General features: G+C 46.2%; 1 protein-coding gene and 1 long non-coding RNA gene across 18 annotated transcripts in view; one reads left to right on the top strand and one right to left on the bottom strand.

Annotated features, from left to right (window-relative positions):
• The window catches only part of jakmip3 (Janus kinase and microtubule interacting protein 3), a 416,080-nt gene that overhangs the window by 362,405 nt on the left and 30,243 nt on the right, over positions 1–23,432 (bottom strand). For 9 of the 17 annotated variants that reach the window (XM_038773515.1, XM_038773516.1, XM_038773525.1 and 6 more), the window contains exon 1: positions 22,780–22,999. The exons of 1 other annotated variant lie outside the window; for it this stretch is intronic. The gene's annotated coding sequence lies outside the window, so the exon portion shown is untranslated. Of the gene's footprint in view, positions 1–22,457; positions 22,694–22,779; positions 23,000–23,432 lie in introns of those variants that run through there. 7 more of the 17 variants (XM_038773522.1, XM_038773524.1, XM_038773527.1 and 4 more) reach the window with 3 other exon arrangements.
• On the top strand, positions 1,619–5,767 carry LOC119950771. The gene is made up of 3 exons (XR_005457408.1): positions 1,619–1,657; positions 4,217–4,381; positions 4,841–5,767. It is a non-coding gene; the product is annotated as an uncharacterized LOC119950771 (long non-coding RNA).

Here is a 23,432-nt window from a genome sequence, read left to right as displayed (position 1 = left end):
TGAATCTGGGACCCTGGTGCTGTGAAGCCACCGTGCTAATCACTTGTGCGATAGTGCTAGCCCCTCACCAGTAACGGAATCGGTGCAGGAACAGAGAATGCAGCCCATTGATTGTGGCTGGAGCAATCTCAGTTCTTTGTACAGTCTGAGAAGCTGGAAGATCTTCAGTGGGGAGTGATGGGAAAAGTGAGACCGACATATCAGGCAGTGGTGAGTCCACTACTTTGAACAAATAGGAAAATTGATACATAGGGTAGCAGTTGAATGGCTCAGAGTGGTTAAGGTTAGGTATTTTTTGAGGATGCAAGTGTTAACTGGTTTGAAGGAAATCCCAGGGGAATGGGCTATTTAAAGGATAGCAGCTGTATCTAAGCAAATTGCACATCACAGGTGATTGATTCTGTTTAGTCAGAAGATGTAGCACAGTCCTTTTATTCTATTACTCCAGCTATCACTTCAGGAAAATAGAATTAATCAGCTTTCACTGATAGGAGTTTTTGAGATGCGCCTTGATAATTGAATATACTTTTAGGCTTACACAGCTAGTAATAGTAAAGACCTCCCTTCAGAGATTATGGCCATACCAGAAATATAAAGTATTCCAAGTTAAAGGTGATTTTTTTTCAACCACGCTTATTATTTGAAAGTTCAAAACCTTTTGGCTCAGAGGATCATTTTGGATGATAATTCTCAACTCATAGAACATAGAACAGTACAGGCCCTTCGGCCCTCAATGTTGTGCCGAGCCATGATCACCCTACTCAAACCCACGTATCCACCCTATACCCGTAACCCAACAACCCCCCCCTTAACCTTACTTTTATTAGGACACTAAGGGCAATTTAGCATGGCCAATCCACCTAACCCACACATCTTTGGACTGTGGGAGGAAACCAGAGCACCCGGAGGAAACCCACGCACACAGGGGGAGGACATGCAGACTCCACACAGACAGTGACCCAGCTTGGAATCGAACCTGGGACCCTGGAGCTGCGAAGCATTTATGCTAACCACCATGCTACCCTGCTGCATGCTTTGTGTCATGAAATGTTTCATGATTAGGTGACCAAATTAATTTGTTGAAAGTCCTCCTAAATTTTACAGAGGTTTCCCTAAGTAATGTGAGACAGTTATGGAGAAACAAGTTTCCTTATGGGCAATTACTTCATAAATTAGGAGTTCTGATGAATGGTGTGTGACGAAACACCTTGGGCTGGATTCTCTATTTTTGGGACTATGTCCCCATGCCGTCATAAAAACTGTGGACTTTCACGCCAGTTTTTCTGGGCCACATATTCCTCGCCCTGCAGGGGGCTAGCAGTGAACCATCGTAAAACTAGCATCTTTTGCTGCGGATACGGGCCCCCCGCACGTCCGTGTCAGAGGCCGCGCATGCGGACTCAGACCACGGAGCTGGACCTTAAACATAGTGCCCCCGATCAGCCCGGCCCCCGACCTGGACCGCCTGCCCAAAAATTGCCTGGTCTCGTGTAAGGCCCCCCCCCCCCCCCCCCCCCCCCCCCCACCCCCCCCCCCCCGCCCGCCCTCCAATCGGCCCACCCCTGGCCAGGGCGGCCGCAGACTGAGTTCACGCCGTCGGGATTTCGGCCAGTCGGGGACGGAGAATGGCAGAGCGGGCCTCCAGCAATGGCCGCAGGTAGATGCTTTGCAGCGGGGAGTTCGGGGCGCAGAGAATCAGGGAACCGGTGCCGGTCCCAATTCCATGCAGGAAAATGGATTCTCTGCCCCGGCTTCGGCGGCGATTTTGGTTTTGGGGTGCAGGGAATCCAACTCCTTAAGTTGCTTTTTCTCTTTCCAGCTATGGACCAGCCTGCTGTGTATTTTTCGGGATGTTCTATTTTTATTCCAGATTGTCTTCATTTGCAGTAATTGCTCTCACTTTATAAATTAGGATATCTAGCTTCTTGTTCACTACCATTTCTCCATTTATCATGGGCAACTGTTATTTTTCAGTCAGTTTTCAGGCGGATTAATAAATCACCTGGATTTCAATCCCTGCAGATTTCTTTATTGTAGATAACATTCTCTTCTGTGCCACTAGAGATCAACAAAATTTCCAGTAATGTTTTGTAACAATAAAACATCAGGGTGTACAATAAATTTGGAATAGCTGCAATGTGATTGAAAAGTAAGGATTGCTTGCAGATAAAATGTGTCTATTTTTCTTTTTAAATATCTTTCAACTGTGCAAAACTGGGGCCTGAATTTTTTGTCTTTTCGCCCATCGAACGTTGGCACGCATGAGGCCCGGAAGCGGGCATGAAACGCATTCCGAACGCCAGTCAGACCCAGCACCCAATTTCACACTGTGCCGTCCAATTTCCAGCCATCCAGAGAGAAGCACGCCATCCAGAGAGAAGCACGCTCTGTGAAAGGCTGAGTGCTGCCCAGGACGTGTTGGGGGGGGGGGGGTTCAGGAAGAGTGGGCACTGAGAAAAGGACCATACAGGCTGACGCTCCCATTGTGCTCCCTCAGGGGACAGCCGCTACGGAGCTGTCTGAAGGAGCTTCTGACCTGTAAAAAACAAATATCAGCGGAATATCTGTGCCAACAATGTGTAGGCAGCACAATCATGCACACACCTCAGTCCAGAGACACATTTGTTAATTTAATTTGAGCCCTGACTTTTGTCCAGCCCTGGATCGAGGTTGCAGCTTAAACGTAAAGTCCGCCTGACCAATCGGCCCACCCGTTGACTCGAAAGGCAGGCAATGTAAATTCCCAGTCAATTGCTTTTTAATTTAAATTGGCTTCTTGATTGTCGGCAGGCATGCTTCTGCTTCAGGGGCGTTCCCGCCAACCATAATATTGCACGAGAAAGTGATGATGTCTGGTCCCGCGGCTAGTGTCTTCTTGCACAATTTCATTGTGCTTCCGGATCGGTTACGGGTCCGAGCTTTAAACATAAAGGGCGAAATTCTCCGACCCCCACGACGGGTGGGAGAATAGCGGGAGGGCCTTCCCGACATTTTTGCCGCCCTCCCGCTATTCTCCCCCCCCCCCCCCCCCCCCCCCCACCGCCGAAGTCCCGACCCGAATCGCTGCCGCCGTTTTTTTACGGCCGGCAGCGATTCTCAGCTGTTAGATGGGCCGAAGTCCCAGCCCTTTACGCCGTTTTTACGAACGGCAAACACACCTGGTCTGGCCGTTCGTAAAAACGGCGTCACAAACTCGCTATTAATAACCATGGCACCGATTGGCACGGCAGTACCACGGCCGTGCCAAGGGTGCCATGGGCCCGCGATCGGTGGGCACCGATCGCGGGCAGCGGGCCCGATGCCCGCGCACTACTTGTCCTTCCGCCGCCCCGCAGTATCCATTCGCGGGGCGGCTGAGGGGCAACCCGGCCCGCGCATGCGCGGGTTTCGCGCAAAAACGTGATGACGTCACCCGCGCATGCGCGGGTTGGAGTCTTCCAAACTGCGCATGCGCGGCTGACGTCATATGACGCGTCAGCCGGCGCTAACTCCGGCAAGCGGGCTTAACGATTTTCGTTAAGCCCGTCTTGCCGGAGCCTACGGCGTCGGGCTGCTAGCCCCGACCGGGGACCAGAATCGGTCCCCGGTCGGGAAGGGGCGCGCTGCCGTAAAACCCGCCCGGGTTTTACGCCAGCTTTACGATTTCTCCCGTTTTGGGAGAATCTTGCCCAAAATTCTGGGGCGAGATTCTCCTTTTCCCGACACCGATTTCGTAATTAGCATTCGGGCGGAGAATCCCTTTTTGCGACAAAATCGGGGGCTGCTACTGTTTGATGCAGGTTTTGCCTGCTCTGCCCCCTCCGAAACAGCGTCATTATAGTGCGTGGCACAGTCAGCTGGGACCCGTGCTGCTGGGTGGGGGTGGCCAGGGGTGGCCAGGGGGTGTTCCGGGGGACACTATCTGGCAGATCGGGTCCACGCATCGCCAGTGCCATGTTGTACAGCGCAATCACTGCAGGTTGTCGCCGTGCACATGCGCAGCCACGAACCCGGAAATTCTCCGGCCTTTAATTTGGTGAAGGCCGGGAGTTTGACTAATTCTTAATCTTGCAGTGGGATACGTCATGTGCTCAATCTCTGGGAGATGATTACTTCTCACCGTTTTGGATTCTAACTTCATTAATGCACAGTATTCAAAGAAATAAGTAAAATGATCCCAAACAGCAATCCATAGGGAATAACATCCAAAACTGTTCTATTCAACCTTGCATTATAGAAGTTAATGAGGTGGATCTGGAGATTGAGTGAGGAATTTCACAGATGAGGCTATGCACATTTTGGGAAGCCATATCACAATCTGATGATGTGCTCAAACGAGTGGCGAATGAGCAATTGGTGACTAAATTGGACAACTCAAAAACGGATGGGAGAATCACAATGGGTGAGTACCTTGTCCCTGTTCAGTGTATTGCAGGCAGCACAACAACTTCATGCTGCCTGTTCATTATAATGATTGTTGCTTGCAACTAGTGCTAACCATGCTATTCATTGGCTGCATACATCAGAGGGAGCCAATTTTGTTGCTTGCTAGCATTACTTAGGCTTAAACCTGACTTGTAGTGCTTAAAGCTAGAGTTTAATGCATTGGATCTTCTGGAGGTGTTGAGATCATTGGGAATAGCTTGCTGTGCAACAATCAATAGCAGCTGACCATGGGAAAGAACATGCACCACGGTTTTCTGATGCTGCACTGATGGCTTTAATGGAGGAGGCGGAAAGAAGGAGAGATGTCTTGTGTCCATTGAGGAACAGGAGACCCTTTCGACATTTACGGTTGGGAGAACAGTGGCCCTTGGACAGAAAATACCTGAAATGCTAATTTTTTTTTCTCTCTCCACAGATGCTGCCTGAATTTTTCCTGCATTTTTAAATCTATATTTCAGATTTCCAACAATCTCAGTATTTTGCCTTTTCTTCCGCCCTCACAACACATCAGTTGGCTTAGCTAGACTCCTGATTATACACAGCCCTGAAGGACTGAACCAATCTGGATCCTTATAGCACAGAAAGGTTTCTGTGATAACTAGCAGCAAATGTCCATCTAAGCAGAAGATATTCTGTGAAGCATTGATTTTTATTGTTAAGAGTACACAAATGTTTCAGAATCAGAAATGAAATAGGCAAAAAAATAACTTATTCTTCCTAGAATAAGGAAGAACATTTCTGATAATGCAATATCATCAGTTCTGGAATGATTTGGAAATCGATTTTTATAAACCGCATTTCTCTCTATAACCTCTAATGCAAACATTAAATAATTTGTTCACTTCTGGAACCCTTGCTGTTGTTATTAACCAACCAAAGCAAGAATGTGGGCTCTAGAGCTGTAGCCTGCTGTGGAGACATGATAACAAGTCATATTAGTTTAACATCTATAGTCTAACAAAATGCCCCAAGCTGCTTCTCAAATCAGAGTCAGACTGAAGAGCTTAGCTGGAGGGGATAAGGTGGTGTTAAAGTGAAATGCTTTTGAAGAGGTATTGGAAGATAGCAGGGGGCATTGCAAAGCATCGGGATTTGGGGGAAGCTTTCAAGAATTTGGGTGCAAAATGGTCAAAAACTACCCACCAGCTGAGAGAGCAAAGTGAGAGGAACTCGACATCAGACTGAAGCATGGAATCTGGAACGAAGATGATTGCCAAATAGAACATTGCATGTGGACATGAAAAAATGTATATAGTCTCTGTAGGACCAGATTTTATGGGAGCAGGACTCCTTGTGGCATGTCTGTTAGTTAGATTTACAATTATAAATAAAAGTTTTGAAAATTTTACCAAAACGTTGTTGGAAGTGAATTGTGAGACAAATAGAATATTTCCTCAACCTTAAGCTTAAAGGGTTGAGGAATAAACAGCAGAAGGTAACTTAAAGCGGGTGAATTCAATGGCAAGTAAGATGCAGAAAAATGAACAAAGAGAAAGCAAGATTGGATTCAGAAGAAAGAGAGAAAAGGCTAAAAAAGTAAGAGAAAAAATAATATTTGAAATTTGTCATTCTAAAAATGTTCTAAATCTATTCATAAATTGAAGGAGTAAGTTGTATACTTTCTGGGCAAGAGAGGTCATGAACAATTATCACACTGTTACAATGATTATTAATTAGCTTGCTGTACCAAATTTAATGGCCAATAAATATGCAAATACAATATCCTACTTGTACTTGTTGCCACCATTTATAAGTGACTGTTTCACATAAGCAATCAGAACAGGGACATATTTGAAAGAATTATGAAAGTTGCTTGCGACTCAACATTGCAGAGTTGCAACCATCGAAAATCAGTATCTCTGTAAGTGAATAGGATGCATGACTTTTGCTATTTCTCATTTTTCCTGGGCAACAGTGCAAATGGATTTCAATGGCAGCAATACAGAGTGCCCTGCTTAACATGGGTACACCCACAAGCTTGAGAAGTAGGTGAGCTTATGAGAGAACTTATGAGGCATTGTCTTTCTGTTGGGTTGCAACATATATGGAACCAAAACGCTATTAAGATGCCTTGTGAGATAACGTGATTGGACAAGTATGAGCACATTTACAATGGATACACTGCACGGTTCAGCAAATTTCCCTTCAAGAGTTACTTCCACTAGCTGCCCACTTCCTAGCCTGTCCAGGATTGATGTGTGGAGGCCAGGTCTGGACTCGGCTCCAGGAATGTCAGGGGGCAAGAACTGAAGAGAGTGTGGAGCAAAGGGATCGGAAACAGGGAACTTCCAGGAAAAGAGTGGGGGCACCGGAGAGAATTCTTTAAAGCTAGGGTTTAGATCAGCACTCCTGCTCCTCCAGGCTCCACATTCATCACATGTTGGTTGCAGGCAGTCCAACGGTCTGGTTTCACTGAGCATGGTTGGTATGAGCATCAGATGCCCCAGTGCAAATCAAAATTGAGGTTATGCCTCAAACAGGTGTTGTCCCTTATTTGCATAAGCAAAAAGAACTAACATCAGCTTCAGGTGTAGGTTCTGCGGCCTACTTTTGTTCCCTTGTCAGGTTAGCGGATAATGCACATCCAGCTGGAAATATGCACGTGCTTCTTCTCTAGCATATTAGGAGCTTATAGGTTTTCTATAACCTAAAGAATGGGTGCTGTACAGCCACACTTAAAAGGTTGGAACATTTCACTGCAGGCGGCTGTTGACACAAAGACTGGAGCATAAGTTAAGACATAATTGGAGGAATATTTGAAAGGGAAAAAGCAATTAAACTGGCTTTGGGCAAATGGATCCAGCTGAATAATTGGTACCAGTGTCGAGACAATGGGCCAAAGCGCTTCGTTCTGCGTTGTAATTACTGTGACTTTGTGATGATGCAGCAGTTAAATTTAATGTACTTTGAGAAGATTATGCAGCAAACATTAAATCAAGTGCAATGCTTATTCTGTGATAAGTAAGATTATTATGCAAGGACTATAATTTTTATCCATTTCTCACTGATATTCACCAGATGTAACTGGGATCTTCACGAACTAGGGCTGAACCCACTCAGCGCTCAGCATTGTAAGTTCTTATAAAAAGTTCTGTTGTGGATCTTTTGAAAAATCACCATTCTTCAATAGGTTTAAGATTTGATATCCTGACCTAAAACTATTATTTTAACAGCTGAGTTGCTTTGCAGACATATGCAGGCATCTAGTTTTAATGCTGTTACATTACTGCAACCTGAAATTCCTCTACTAGGCTATTATTGATGGTCTTCAACAATAAAAATAGACATAGTGAGCATGACTTTAAATATCAAAGATGCAGTCAGCCCTGGTGCTAGTGGATGGACAGAAATATTGGTGATATTATGATTCAAACAATTGTACAACATATGAGACATATTCTTAAAAAATATTTTTATTGGTGTTTTCCAGTTTTTACAGAGTAACAGCTCATGTGTATCAGGTATTTACAAACAAGTTTGTGTCTTATTTACAATGGCTTTTACATAAGGTCCCCCCACCCTCCCCCTCCCCTCATTGGTAGTTTAGTTCCCCTCTTAGTGTTGTCGTCTGCCCTGCCTGCCTCGTATTGTGCTTTGCGTCTTTCTGCTGGGGCTTTTAGTTTTTATTGTGGGGGGGGGGGGGGGGGGGGTTGCACGACCCTTCCCCTCCTCCCCTTGTCCCGTGCCTTGTTTTGTCTTTCCCATGGGTTCCCTTTCCTCCCCTCCACCCCCTTCTCGTGCGTGCCTTCCCTTGTCTTTCTCCCTCTCTTCCCCCCCCCCCCCTTCCTATCCGCTAATGACCTCAAACAGGTCTTGGAAGAGGTTGATGAATGGTCCCCCATGCTTTGTGGAAGCCCTCGTCTGACCCTCGGATGGTGTACTTCAGGCATTGTCAACTCAGGGGCACGACCCGCAGGCGGGTGTCGGGTGGGTTGGGGAGGCGTCCATTGCGGCACTCCGGATTGCACAAATCCGCCTGCAACAACCGCAGCAGCTGGCTTTTAATAATGCCGGCTGCGAGCGGCCTTCAAAATGGCCAGGAACAGATTTTTAAAATTTGACCGCACTGCGCATGCATGCCCGATCATCTGTGCACATGGGCAAAACTATGTACATGTGCACCAATGATCGGGCACGCTTGCGCGGTGCGGCCGCATTTTGTTTTATATGGTCGCAGCCTTTTTTTTTCAAACTCGGAGGGCCAAAGTGAGCATTGGGGCTAAAGGGACCCAAAACCATTTCCTCCATTTTTGTCAGCAACAAACAAGGTAAGAGAAAACGGTGGGTCACACAGGTCGGCCGGCGTGGGCAACAAAGTTCAGCCGGCGTGGGTCGTGAAGGTCGGCCGGCGTGGGTCGCGAAGGTCGGCCGGGTTGGGGCCCAAAGTTTGGTCGTTTGGTAAAAATGGATCCCCGGAAAAAAAGTTTGAAAAACACTGGTGTACTTGATCTTCTCCAGATGGAGAAATTCCGCCAGGTCTGTCAGCCAGTCTGCAGCCGTGGGTTGTGCTGCCGATCGGCAGCTGAGCAGGATTCTCTGGCATGCGATTCAGGATGCAAAAACCAGGGCATCGACCCTCTTCCCCATATGAAGATCTGGCTGGTCCGATACCCTGAAGACTGCCACTCCCAGGGACAGCTACACCCTCCACGCCGACAACCCTGAACATCACCTCGAAGAAGGCTGTCCAGAACATGTGGGTGTGGTTGGCCGGGCGTCCCTGGCACCGCTCACATTTGTCCTCCACTCTGGAAGGAACCAGCTCATTCGGGTTCTAGTTAGGTGGCTCTATGCACCACTTTGAGCTGCATGAGGCTTTGCCTTGTGCAGGAGGAGGTGGAGTTGGCACTACTTAGTGCTTCGCTTCAGAGTCCCCAACCCACTTCGGTCTCAATTTGTCCTCCCATTTCCATCTAGCCTCGTCCAGTGGTAGTCTTGCTCTGTCCAGCAACCGTCCGTATATGTTCCCACAGCTACCCCGCTCCTTACTGTCTATGTTGATTAGTTCCTCTCGTAGAGTGTCTCTCAGGGCCCTGGGGTACTTTGCCGTCTCCTTGCGGAGAAAATTTTTATTTGGAGGAGCCTGAGCCCCTGTCCTCTTGGCAGGTCCAGATCCTCTGTCAGATCGTCCAAGGCCGCGAGTCTGTCTCCTCTGTAAAGGTCCCTAACTGCTAGCATCCCCTCCCCGTCCTGTCTAAATTTTTTAATGGTGGTATCAAGCACGGCTGATGGTTGCTGCAGATGGGGGCCATGGAGGACATCTTGCCTCATTTGATTCCCATATGACAGATTTATTGGGATAACTGATGCTACACGGACCCAAAATATGGAGAGTCAGAAAACGAGATTTTCGCCAGAAAGCAGCAACCTCATTTAAATAAATTTAAATGTAGTTGAAGGGCTTCCCCCTGGGAAGGAATTTCTCCCTCGCAGAACATGATGTCACAACGTTTCCAATAGGGTGAAGATATGCCCGGTCAGTGCCCTCGCACTGCCCTGCGGACCTGCCAACCAGTGCCAGGGTGGCAGTGCCAGGGCGGGAGCTCTGCAGAGCCCCATTGGGGGATTTCCCCTTTGGTGTGCAGAGGGATGTTGCTCTGGTGTTTGTGGGGTGGTAGAACTTGCCCCAATACGTGTGGAGGGATTGCACCACAATTAGGGTATCCACAATGTTATATAACCTTTATTTCCCTGGAACAATCCTGGAGATTTGCCACTCTAAATGAGTTTCAATTGAATCTGCCTTTCAGGAAGAGCATTCGGGATAATAAAAATAATCAAGTGATAATGTGGCTTATATCCACTTACAATATTTAAATGCACCTCAGCCCAAAAATCTGGCTGTGATCATCACACTTCAGTCATACTTTATAGAATCATAGAATCCTCACAGTGAAGAAGAAGGCCATTCGACCTATCAAGTCTGCAGCGAACCTCCGAAAGAGCACCCTACCCAGGCCCACTCGCCCATACTGTTTCCGCAACCCCACGGATTGATCGTGGCCAACCCACCTAATCTGCACATTCCCGGATACCGAGGGGCAATTTTATCATGGCCAGTCCGACTGACCTGCACGACTTTGGATTGTGGGAGGAAACTGGAGCACCCGGAAGAAATCCACGCAGACACTGGGGGAATGTGCAAACCCGACACAGACAGTCATCCACAGTTGGAATTGAACCAGGGTCCATGGTACTGTGAGGCAACAGTGCTAACCACTGTGCCACTGTGCCTCCAATGGAACTAATCGTCCCTTTGGGTAATTGAACCTCTATCTCCCGCATGATAGGCGGGATACTAACCACTATACTTACAGAGATCATTCCACCCACAAGGAATCTTAACCATTATTAATTGTTTAACAAGCCAAATTAAGGTACTATTGAGACTTCCTAACAATAAGTACAAGACTACCTACTGTGACTTAAAATTAAAGAAAATACAAAGCAAGAGTTCCAAGATATTAGGATTAAATCAAAGTTCAAATGATAGATGGAATCTGTTCATTTCTCTCCCTCTTCCTCTCCAGAAAGCATTTAATCCTTGCTTCAGGATATAGTACTGATTATCCTCCAGTAGCTCCACTATGCTGAACGTTGGCAGAACAATTGACTGTGGAGTGCATTGCGACCGAGTTCAATCTGGAAGTGCATCCAGACAGATTCACTTCCAGCAAGGGTCACTGTGTAACAATCAGGTGGGTTAACCTGGCTGAAATGCTCCTCCTTAACTGTGAGGGAGGAGAGGGTGGGTTGGAGCTTAAATAGCAGAACGATTAAATAGCAGAGGCCTTGGCAGTGGAATGCAACTCCCTTGTGTTGAATATCAATGATTTTGAACAAATATACAGTAGAGAGGGGTAAATGTTTCAGTCGTGTTTAGGAGATGCAGGAGATGCTTGGTGATGGTGATAGAAGACTGTGTGGAAAGAAACTTTGCTCTGGATTGAGCAGAATGTTGAGTTTCTGGGCCAGATTTAAATTGAGCTGAAGTTCAGGGATGTTGACAGGTTTAGGGGAAGACACATAAATTAATTTATCTGGGATTGAAAGTATGGGGGAGGGCTTTTGAATCTTTCGTGCGGAAATGGCAGAGGGGGAGGAGAATAAAGCGGGAGACCCAAAGCAGCTTTTACACCGACAGGTTTATCCCACACGATTGTCCACCGCCCCCCCTTCCCCCCCCCCCCCCCCCCCCCCCCCCGTCTCCCCAATGATGTAACAAAACCAAAATTTTAAAAGTCGGGAGGATCCCAATTTGCATCTAATTAAATATGTATATTAGACAATTATACCTGATTGTCTCCCCACAATAGAATGCCCATTCACCCCAATGTGAATCTCGTCATGATATGCACAACAGAACCTGCCTGAGGCGTACAGGTAGGTACTGCCCCCTGGGGGGAGAGGTTCATTCCTGGACAATACCTTGGCATTGCCTTCTACTATTGCACCCTGGCGCAGCTCCCTAGCACCATGCCATGGAACTTCCCAGAGTGTGTCAGGGAGCCATACAGCTGGGGGGAATTCTGTGGTGGAGATGCAGGGGGGGGGGGGGTTCTGTGTTGGGGGACATTCTATTTTTCTGGCTGGGAGGCTGGAGGTCCATATCCGAGACGACTGGGAGGGAGGAGTTGACGGGTGTTCCATTTCCATGGACGACATTTAGAAATGGTGTCCCGATCAGTGAAATTAGATAAGTGTGGCATCGGCGGGGTGTTCTTCACTGAGGCCAAAAAAATTGCATTTTTGTTCGGTGTTGTTCTCTGCTGCACGCTCCGAGAAACACCCCGCTAAACGTAACCAAAAGGGGACTTGTGTGGCATCTCACAAGCTACAAATGTCCGGGCATCGGACTATATAGACCAAGCCCAACAGAATACCCAGGCAGCTAGTTTCTCCACCATTGACAGAATGCCCCAGGTCCAGGGGCTAAGGTTGCCTTGCACTCACTGGGCAATCTGGGAGTGCCGTACATTAACAGGAAGGGGATCTACTCCCTGAACATCCAGCTCATGTGTGACCACCACATGAAGATCATGCATGTGTGTGCACGCTTCCCAGGGAGTGTGCACGACAGCTATATCATGCGGCAGTCGTACATCCCCGGCCTCTTCGAGGATGACCCTTGGATGGCTGGTTGGCTCTTGGGGAATTAAGGGGTACCTGCTGAGGATCTGGCTACCATGCCAATATGGAGGCCGGTGACCGATACGGAGACCCGATACAGTGATGCCCATGCAACCACCCACGCTGCCATCAAGCAGCGCATCAGACTCCTGAAGATGCAGTATATCCCTCCAGAAGGTCACAGCTTTGTGGGAGTCTGCTGTGTCCTCCACAACCTGGCACAGCAGTGGGACGACATGATGGGGGGAGGAACATGTGTTCACCTCCGAGCAGGAGGACAAGGATGCGCCGGACCAGGAGGATGACCCTGGGGTGGTCCTGCAGGACAGGCGGCAGCTGCAAGGGTCTGGCAAGCCCACTTCACATAGGGCGTGACCTTGTCCATCACCACCCCCTCCCAACCCTCATCCCTCAGCCTCCACTCCCGCCATTCCCCACCCACCCTGCACCCACCCCTTCCCCCCACCATTCCCCACCCTCCAAGGGTCAGTGTAACATCACTCCAGAGTGATGGGACTGTGACATCAGTGTCAGCAGGTCACTGTTGGAGGCAGGGGGTTGATGATAACCCGCTACGAGCTGAGCACCAGTGCTCCTCATTCCATGCCATAGTGACCCCTGTCTGTCTGCTGAGTGCTCGCTCACAACCATCACCTGCATGTGGTGTGCCTGGTTGGGGGTTGAGGGAGGGGCAGTGTGAGGTGCTGGGGTGGTGGGGTAAGAGGCATCCAGCACCTCCATGCCGAGAAAGCTGAGGCAAGGGATTGGGTTCGATCTACATTGCGGAAGAAAGTGCCCGAGGTGTCATATTGGTCAAGGTCAATGATTTTTTTTAATTAGCACATGTCCCCAACTGCCCCAATCTCCCAATTGTGCCGTGCCCCCTTTCGCAACTGTAGAAGCCAGGTCCAACCCTCCTGGACCCTCTCCCACCCCCCCACAGAACGCACCCTAAACTCCCTCCCCAACCTTTCTGCCCAGCAATGCTCTCTCAATGATTCTCAACCTGCTTAGCCTTCCATGCTCTACCTTTGTGTCAATGTTTGCCCCAGGGATGCACATCATAGGTGGAGGCAGCCTGCTGCCGACTGGATCAAATCGCCTTCGATGCTCCTGGCAGGCATCCTCTGGGGGCGGACGACCCTGGCACATTTGCCAGCGGCACATGCCGGCGGGTGGCTGCCATCGCCACTCCGTAGGGTGTTTCTGGGTTGACACCCAGCACCCCCATCTTCCCGGTCAGTGCCTGGGGTTCACCTCAGGATGGAGAAGCAGATAGATTGAGCCCCGGATGCCCATGCATCACCTGGCTCTGTCAGCCCTGGCAGTTTCCAAATGTCTGCAGCATAGTGTTGAGGCCCTGGACGATGCTCCTCAGTGACTGGGACATGTTCTGAAGCATCCTGGAGATGCCCACCTGCGACTGGGACACATCTCCCAGTGACCGGGACATGCTCTGCAGTGCCTCAGCTTTTCCCACCTGAGACTGGGTCATGTCCGCAGCACCTCAGCTATGCCCACATGGGACTGGGGGACCTTACCTCGCGACTGGGACATGCTCTGGAGGCCTCAACAATGCCCACCTGAGACTGAGACATGCCCCTCAACGCCTCCAAGGTCCGCATGGTACTGGGTCACATCCCCCAGTGACTGGGATACACTGTCGAGGCACTCAGCCATGGCTTTCACTGACTGAGCACACCACCTTGGCCATCTCCACTCATGCTGCCGACACCGTGCACCAGTCTCTCCATTGCGGTCGCCACCCTAGCAGTGTTGGCCTCGGTGCCAATGAGTAAAGCAAATGCCAGACTGCTGCAGCTGACAGAGTTGGGAGAACCAATTGACCTGAAGCCACAAAGCAAGCAGTCTAGAACTTTAGAAAAGAATAAAAAAATGGAGATTGGGTGTAAATTCTATCAGAATATTTAAGAGACATCAAAAAGTCATTTTAATAGTATAATATGATCCCGCAATTTGCATGACCACTGAGGACCAGGGTTTGATCCCAGCTCCAGGTCAGTCTGTATGGAGTAGTACATTCTCCCCGTGTCTTGGTGGGTCTCAGCCCCACAACCCAAAGATGCCATGCTAAATTGCCCCTTTAAAGAAACAATTTGCATGACATGTTTGCAACTGACGTCTATCGACGTTTGAATTTCTTTGTTCAATCCCTGCCTTGTTTATTCCTAATGTCAACTTTATTTGTAATACATCGGAGCTATGACATTTCTCTGAATCAGGCATTAAATTGAGTCCTGATATGTCATTAGGCGTAATCATGTGATTTGTAAGAAAGGTCAGACTGTCCGTTACTGTTTGCACAAGATCTCTTTGGGGGCAAAAAGGAATAGTAAACTGAAAATGGAGAATGGTGAAAATATACTGGCGGTGAAACTGATTAGTGCTGACAGAGTGAACTGGGCTTCAGAGAATCAGCAGACAATTTGCAGTCATTCCTGATCCTCTTTCTACAGAAGTACACAGAACAATCGTTCAAACTTTTAAATCAACTCACTTCCTAGTCTCACCATCGCTTTCTCTGCATTCAAATAAATGGAAAATAAAAACTGGCAAAGTGATAAGCCGATTGCTGATTCATTACAACTCGGTTTCACACTGCTGTATGGCAGTTTCTTTTCTATTTTGTTTTGATATATTATTTTTAAAATAAATTTAGAGTACCAATTATTTTTTTCCAATTAAGGAGCAATTTAGCATGGCCAATCCACCTACCCTGCACATCTTTGGGTTGTGGGGCTGAGACCCACGCAGACACTGGGGGAATGTGCAAACTCCACACGGGCAGTGACCCGGGGCCGGGATCGAACCCGGGTCCTCAGCGCCATGAGGCAGCAGTGCTAACCACTGTACCACCGTGCCGTCCATGTTTCTATATATTGTGATGGTTATATGAGGCCATAAAACACATAAAGTCAGAGAGTCATACAGCACAGAAAAAGCCCTTCAGCCGACCTTGTCTGCACCGATCAAAACCAATCACCTAATCATTTTAATCCCATTTTCCAGCACTTGGCCCACAGCCTTGAATGCCTTGGGACAGGAAGAGCAGTGTGCCCTGGGACAGGAATACCTTTAAATGTGATGAGGATCTCTACCTCCACCACCCTTTCAGGCAGCGAATTCCAAACTCCCACCACCCTCTTGGTAAAATGTTTTTCCTTACAATCCCTCTAAACCTGCCCATCTCCTTAAATCTATGCCCCCTGGTCATGGACCCCTCCACGAAGGGGAAGAGTTTGTTCCTGTCTACTCTATCTATGTCCCTCATAATTTTGTACATCTTAATCATGTCCCCCCTCACTCTCCCCTGCTCCAAGGAAAACAATCCATGTCTATCCAATCTCTCTTCATAACTAAAACTATCCAGCCCAGGCAACATTCTGGTAAAAGTCTCCTCTGCACCCTTTCTAGTGCTATCCATCCCTCCCATAATGTGGATTCCAGAACTGCACACAATACTGTAGCTGTGGCCTAACCAATGTTTCAGAGAGTTAGGTAAACTTTCCACCCATAATAAAGAGCCAGTTAGCTCTGTTGACCAAGAGTGTGATACAGTATAATGCCAACAGCACAGGTTCAATCCTCATACTGGTTGAGATAGTTCTTAGGGCCTACCTCCTCACCATTCCCTAAAATGATATCGTGGAATAATCTGAAATTAACAACCTACAGTGGACTGCAGCACAAGGTGAAAGCGGAGAATCACCTTATAACAGTCAACCACTACAACTACCCGACTGCAGACATCTTGGATCCTCCTGCTTCTAGAATTATTTGAAAGCAACAGAAAGAGTGGGGGCGGTAACATGCACCCTTCTTCCATTATAATCAAATTTGTTAGAGTAGATTTAGCTGTATGAAAAATGTGACCTTTAAAATCACTTCCAGCTTGAACATACTCCAACAATGAGGTCTAGCATTATTGTAGCCACCCATTATAGAATCTGTCTGATTTTCATTTCATTAGGTAGGTTTTATAATAATTGGTGACCCACTCGAATAGATTACTGTCCGTAAAGAGAAGATGAAAAGTACTCTCTTAATTTTAGATAATTTTGACAAATAATTTGAGCTACACTCCTTTGACAGCATTTCAATAGCATGATGTGTTGCTGATTTGGAACTAACACCAAACAGGGTGCATCCTACATTTAAACAAGAGAGGTTACTACAGCAGTGACTGGCTGCATCGTTTTAACCTTTACTGTTGCCCATCCCTTTCCATGGTTAAATTATTTCATTACTCTAGGATAATCTTGGAAATCCCAACCCCCTCTTCTCTGATGATATCCACTTCCACAGAGTATGCTCCATTGCCTCTAAATCGGAGAGACCAAACAAAGACTGGGTGATTGCTTTGCTGAGCATCTTTGGTCTATGTGCATTCAGGACCCTGACCTTCCCGTTGCTTGTCATTTTAACACAAGACCCTGCTCCTATGCCCACATGTCTGTCCTTGGCCTGCTGCAATGTTCCAGTGAAGCTCAACGCAAACTGGAGGAACAGCATCTCATCTTCCGTTTCAGCCTTCCGGTCTCAACATCGAATTCAACAACTTCAGTTGATTAGCTCTACCCCACCTTCACCCCTTTGTATTCATTCCATTTCATCTTAACCGTCTTTTACCTTTTATTTCTTTCTTGTCTTTCTTTAGATATATTTTTCCCCCTTTCCTTACCTTTTCTCTCCTATGCTTCCCCCATCCCTCCTTTTCTCATTTTACATCTCTCTCACCATGTCTCCCCCCCCCCCACCCCTCCCCCCCCCCCCCTCCCCCACCCACATCTACACCTGTCACAGCTTACCCTCTGATATTAGTTTCTCTGCTGTTTGGCCTTTCACGTCTTTTATTCTCTCTGGGGACTGCCATTAGCACTCTTTTCCCTTGGTTTCTGTGGCTATTAGCAGCACTCTTTTCCCTTGGTTTCTGTGGCTCTGACATCTTTCATTCCCTCACCCTACAGTGTAAATATCTCCCACTTTCTATATCTTTCAGATTTGACAAATGGCCATCTGGAATCGAAACGTTAGCTCTTTTCTCTCCTTACAGATGCTGCCAGACCTGCTGGGATTTTCATGCATTTTCTCTTTTGACTTCAAATATTAGGTTTTCCAATACCTTCCTCAGAAGTCTCCTAAGCTTCCACCAACATAAACTCTAACTCATTCAGAATTCAGTCACCCGCATTCTAACCTGCACAAGTCCCCCTCATTATGCTGATCTCATTGGTTCCCCATCCCTCAGTGGATTGACTTTAAAATCATTGTCCTCATGTACAAACCCTTTACACTTCTGCAATATTTTCCAACTTCAATTCTGGTCCAATGTCAGTTCAGAGTCTTCAGCCACCTTCAGCCTCCCAATTTGGCACTCCCTTCCCAAAACACTCCTTCTTGTTTCATATTTTCTTTGCCGTCTTGAAAATCTTCTTTAAAACTGATCTCTTTATGCCATTTTCCTCCTCTCTTAATTTCCAGCCTGTTTGAGTCTGAGTTCCAACTACCAAGTATCCTGGCATTTTTTGCCCCATTGTTAGTTCTACAAGTGTGAACTAGTGTTGGTTACTTTATGCTAAAGCCATCATGACTTTGGGGACTTTTTCTTTAAGTAAGTTGGCTATTTCCTTATCGTGACACTTCACAACAATTTAAATTTATTGGAGATACCTTTTCAAGGTTACATCCTGAAATTCAGATTTACCAATGTAATGTCATTTATTGCAAGAAGAATGGAGTATAAAGTAGGGGTGTTTGCTACTGTTGTACAGGTCGTTGATGAGACAACATCTACAGTACTGTGCACAGTTTAATTTTAAGAAATAATATAAATGCATTAGAAGCAGTTCAGAGAAAGTTCACTCGACTCATACCTGGGATGGGGGAGCTGGGTGTTATCTAATGAGGATCGGTCGGGCAGGCTGAGCTTCTATCCATTGGAATTCAGAAGATTGAGAGGTGATCTTATAGAAGCATAAAAGATTCTAAGGTGGCACAATGGTTAGTACTGCTGCCTCACAGCTTCAGGGTCGCAGATTCAATTATGGCCTCGGGTGACTGTGTGGAGTTTGCACCTTCTCCTCGTGTCTGCTTGGGTTTCCTCTGGGTGCTCCGGTTTCCTCCCGCAGTCCAAAGGTGTGCAGGTTAGGTGGACTGGCTATGCTAAATTGCCCCGTAATGCCCAAAAGGTTAGGTGGGGTTACTGGATTATGGGGATGGGTTGGAGGCGTGGACTTAAGTCGGGTGCTCTTTCCCAGGGCCGGGCAGACTCGATGGACCAAATGGCCTCCTTCTGCATTGTAAATTCTATGACTTGCCAGGATGCTAGAAAGATGCTTCCCCTTATAGGAAAGACTAGAACTAAGGGACATTGCTTAAAAATAAGGCCATTTAAAACAGAGATTAAAATAATCTTTTTCTCTGTGAGGGTGGGTGAATCTTTGGAACTCTCTTCCCCAAAAACAGTGGAGGTAGGGTCAATTAATATTTTGAAGGCAGTGGTAGACAGATTCTTGACTCACAAGGTTATATGGGGTAGATGCAAAGTGGAGTTGAGGGCACAATCAGATCAGCCATGATAGTATTCAATGGTGGTGTCGGCTCAAGGGGCTAAATGGCCTCCTGTTCCGAATTTGTATGTTTGTATGTGTGAGGAATGGAACACATGAGATAAATACCCAGATTTATTTGGTTAGATTGTCAATATGGCCATTCCAGAAGGAACATTTTTTGGGAGAAACATTATAATTTGGTCTGATACAGCAAACTGGCACAATAACACTTTTTTAGCATATTAAAACAGTGATGAGGTGGTATTTCTCATTTGAAACATTCCTAATATTGGAAAACTTACATTTGTGCACTGGTACAAGGCAATCGCATCTTAATAAAAGTGGTGTCTTTTCTGAGATTAATTATTCTATAGAGATGCCGTGCATAACACTAAATTGCATGTTATATACATTTGCAAAACTGAAATATGGTTCAAGAAACAAAAAACATCTGTACTCATTTATTTCAGTACATGCACACCAACAGACTTCTATTGAGTGAAATGGATGCTTAAACTAACGCTTATTCGTTTCTTCTGGAAATGAAGTGAAGTTTAAAATTTCACAGGATCTTTGCCACACTTAGGCAGTTACATTCAGCATGCAATTTTGCTCTGTTGAAGCACTCCAAATATTACGGGCGAGATTCTCCCATATGGGGAGAAATCGTAAGGCTGGCGTCAAATCCGGGCGGGTTTGATGCCAGCCCCCCCCTTCCCGACCGGGAACCGATTCTGGTCCCCGGTCGGGGCTAGCATCCCGACGCCGTAAACTCCGGCATCGCGGGCTTAACGAATTTCGTTAAGCCCGCTTGCCAGAGTTAGCGCCGGCTGACGCGTCATATGACGTCAGCCGCGCATGCGCGGATTGGAAGACTCCAACCCGCGCATGCGCGGATGACGTCATCGCGCATGCGCGGGCCGGGATGCCCCTCAGCCGCCCCGCGAATGGATACTGTGGGGCGGCGGAAGAACAAAGAGTGTGCAGGCATCAGGCCCGCTGCCCACCGATCGCGGGCCCATGGCACCCTTGGCACGGCCGTGGTACTGCCGTGCCAATCGGTGCCATGGTTTTAAAAATCGAGAGTTTACGGCCGTTTTTACGAACGGCCAGACCAGGTGTGTTTGCCGTTCATAAAAACAGCTGTAAAGGGCTGGGAACTCGGCCCATCGATCAGCTGCGAATCGCTGCCGGCCATAAAAAAACGGCGGCAGCGATTCGTATCGGGAGTCGGGCGTGGGAGGGGGGAGAATAGCGGGAGGGCGTCGGAACAGCGTGGCCGTAAAATTTTACGAGCCACGCTATTCTCCGCACCGTCGGGAGTGCGGAGAATCTCGCCCCACATTTCTGAACTGTATAATATGTTTATAGCTGGTAAATTGAGCAGGTTTTCAACATCACATTGTGTAGATGATCAAACCAAGCAGCATGTAACCCTCAGCAATCCATACCTCAGAGTCTTAAATTTGGAAGAGTAGTCTCATTTTATCATTGTGTAAGAGCCAAGTTCAATGCTTTACCTAATGTAACATTCACACAGCATACAGATTATCCAGCAATGCTTCAGCAGTCATGTGAGAAGGAAGCTGATTGAATTAATTGATGCCATGAAAAGCCAATTTGCAAACTCGGGATGAAATTTAGCAACGCAGATTTTATCCAGGCATTGTTTTATTTACAGCAATTTCCCTCCCTTTATTTGCCCGAGCTATTATTATTTCAAGTTAAATAAATCCCAATATTGTTACCACGGATACAATAAGGACTTCTGAAACAAGTATGCCCCGAGGAAGTAACTTGGAAAATGTGGAAGCAACAAATATAACCTGTAGCTTCTTCGATGTCTTGTTAGCTTCTTCCTAGGCCTCAACCTAGATGTCATATTCTGCTGACTGTGCAGGCAACCATGGTGCTTCTACTTAGCTTTCCTGGAGTTCAGCATTTTTAATAATACACTAGTATTCAGAGGTATCAATTTTTACTTCACATTTTGTGTGGTCATGTGTTGACTGCAATTATGTTACTGTCAACCAAATGTTAGCTTTGATTTGTTTTGCTTGACATCCTTCAACAACATTAATAAGAACTTAAGGCTCACAATTACATCTCTATAAAGGCCTTGTACCAACGAGTATAATAGTGGTGGTTCAATAATCCTATTCTTCATCACTGTACTCTGAATGCTGTATAGAAAACAAATGCCTTTTTAGATCTTGAGAACATTTGTAGAACCTTTAACTCCCTCCCGCCCTAGCCCCAAGTTAGGCAACTACCACCTTTGATAAATTTAACATTTAAAGAGCTTATAACTGAATTTCATAATCCATGCAAAAGGACAACCTTTTTCTTCAATAAATTAGCTATTTGCTTGTGGTAATATTTTATAACAATTGAAATGATTGGAATACCCTGTCAAGTTTACATTCTGAAAGTCAGATTTACTAATAATGTATGTGTGAGTTTGTGAGGAGGGAATACCTAAGAAAATGTTCAGTATTTGGTTAGATTGTCAATGTGACCATTCCAGAAAGCACTCCTTTTTGGAGAAAGAGTGCATTCCTATCACATTTTTATGCACAAGTCGATGTGTCTGCACCAGTCAGAAAATAAACTGACTTTCCTGTTACTGTCAATAAATAAATAAATACATTGATTTCAACAGAGTTAATGAGCAACAGAGTGAAAAGCATCACGTCACATATGCATTGTACCCCAGGACCATATGAATTGTACCCTGTATAATGAAATAGCAGCAATAAATATCTGAGTCAATTACAATCATCAGATAAAGTGCTAGTAATATCCTCATTTTAAATAGATGCATGAATATATTCTGACGGGTTTGAGTGATCTACCAGATTCCTAATGTCCCACCTCTAAAGGCTGCAGTCTGCATAATAAACAGTCACCAGACTTAAGGCCTTTACATCAATTAGAACACAGTAAGTTTAGTGCGATTGAATGGAATTTACAGCTCCATTGAAAGAGGATCTTCCATTCCAAACAGATTTAAAATTTTACCAAGAAAAAGCCCAGAGAGAGTTATAAATTGGAAATATGTAAATTTAACAGACGTTAATGAGAAGGTTGATGAGCAACTGTCAAATATAATGTCAATCAAATCACATGCTTATAAAATAAATGTTCCGGTTTGATTTCTTTCCTATGATAACGTTAATTTAAAATAGGCCTACTTCCTATTTGGCTTTCGTTCAAGGCACTGCAGTTTATTCTACACAAGTACAACTAAGCAACACAGTATATCAGATACATAGCATAGCCTGTAGCATGCAAGGTGAAACATCTGTAGTGCAAAATGAAACCACTAACCTTAAATGCATATTCCAAAGTACAGTGCACAAACTGCTGTACATGGCAGCATTCTAACATTTGAGGAGGTGCAATTTTGCGGTATGCATTGCTGTATATCCTCCCAAACTGCAGGTTGTTTTTTTTTACAAACACATTTAAAGGTATTTTGCCATGCACACAGGACAGCATTATCCAAACAGAATGATCCGTCCTGATGCTCCAGGAATTCAATTCAGGCCCTCAGCCTCTCTAATAAAATAAAATACTGAAGACTATTAATGATTCATCAAAAACCCCTCTGTGCATAATTTAAAATGAATCAAACAAGATATCTGCTTACCATGTGCACACACACACCCCCAAGTAAAGAATCAGGCCAGCAGAGAGAGACTGAGGACGTATTTCACAGACAGGCTGCAGCTTCTCAGTGTTTCACTCTCAGCCTTGCTCCCTCCTGGGAAAATGAGCTCATTCCAAGCCGCCAACAGCCGCCCCTCAGCCATTGCAGTGTCAATGCAGATCGTCTCCTCAGTACAGGCACGTCACAGAGGAAGATCGGTTATAAAGCCAACCCGTACCAACCCGTGGCAAATTTATAAGATGAATGGGATATCTCTTATTAGTCCGTCATCAGTCAAAAAGAAAGAATGGAATCCAAGTGAACACTTGGAATAGATTGAAATTGGGACCGTTACAGACTAAAATCATCCCAAGATACTAAAATGTTGAGGCATTTTATCTATTTGATAAAATAGCGAAACAAATTTGGTTACCATGGGATTCTGCTTAGTTTCTCATTCACACAATATTATATTTTCTGAGGCAGGATTATATAAATGCACAACAGCAGAATGTTGCAGTGTGCTGCAGACTGTCTGCATTCACCAACAACCTCTTAGAAAAGCTACAGCAAATTTATCATGTTTAACATGACCCCCAGATGCTTCCACACATAATCGTGCAGGATAGGGGTGCAGACAGGTCATCAGTGAT

Source organism: Scyliorhinus canicula, chromosome 16 (genome assembly GCF_902713615.1).
Source record: "Scyliorhinus canicula chromosome 16, sScyCan1.1, whole genome shotgun sequence".
In the NCBI taxonomy this organism is placed as follows: domain Eukaryota; kingdom Metazoa; phylum Chordata; class Chondrichthyes; order Carcharhiniformes; family Scyliorhinidae; genus Scyliorhinus; species Scyliorhinus canicula.
Note: the sequence above shows the minus strand (reverse complement) of the source record. Positions and strands in the feature narration are given on the sequence as shown.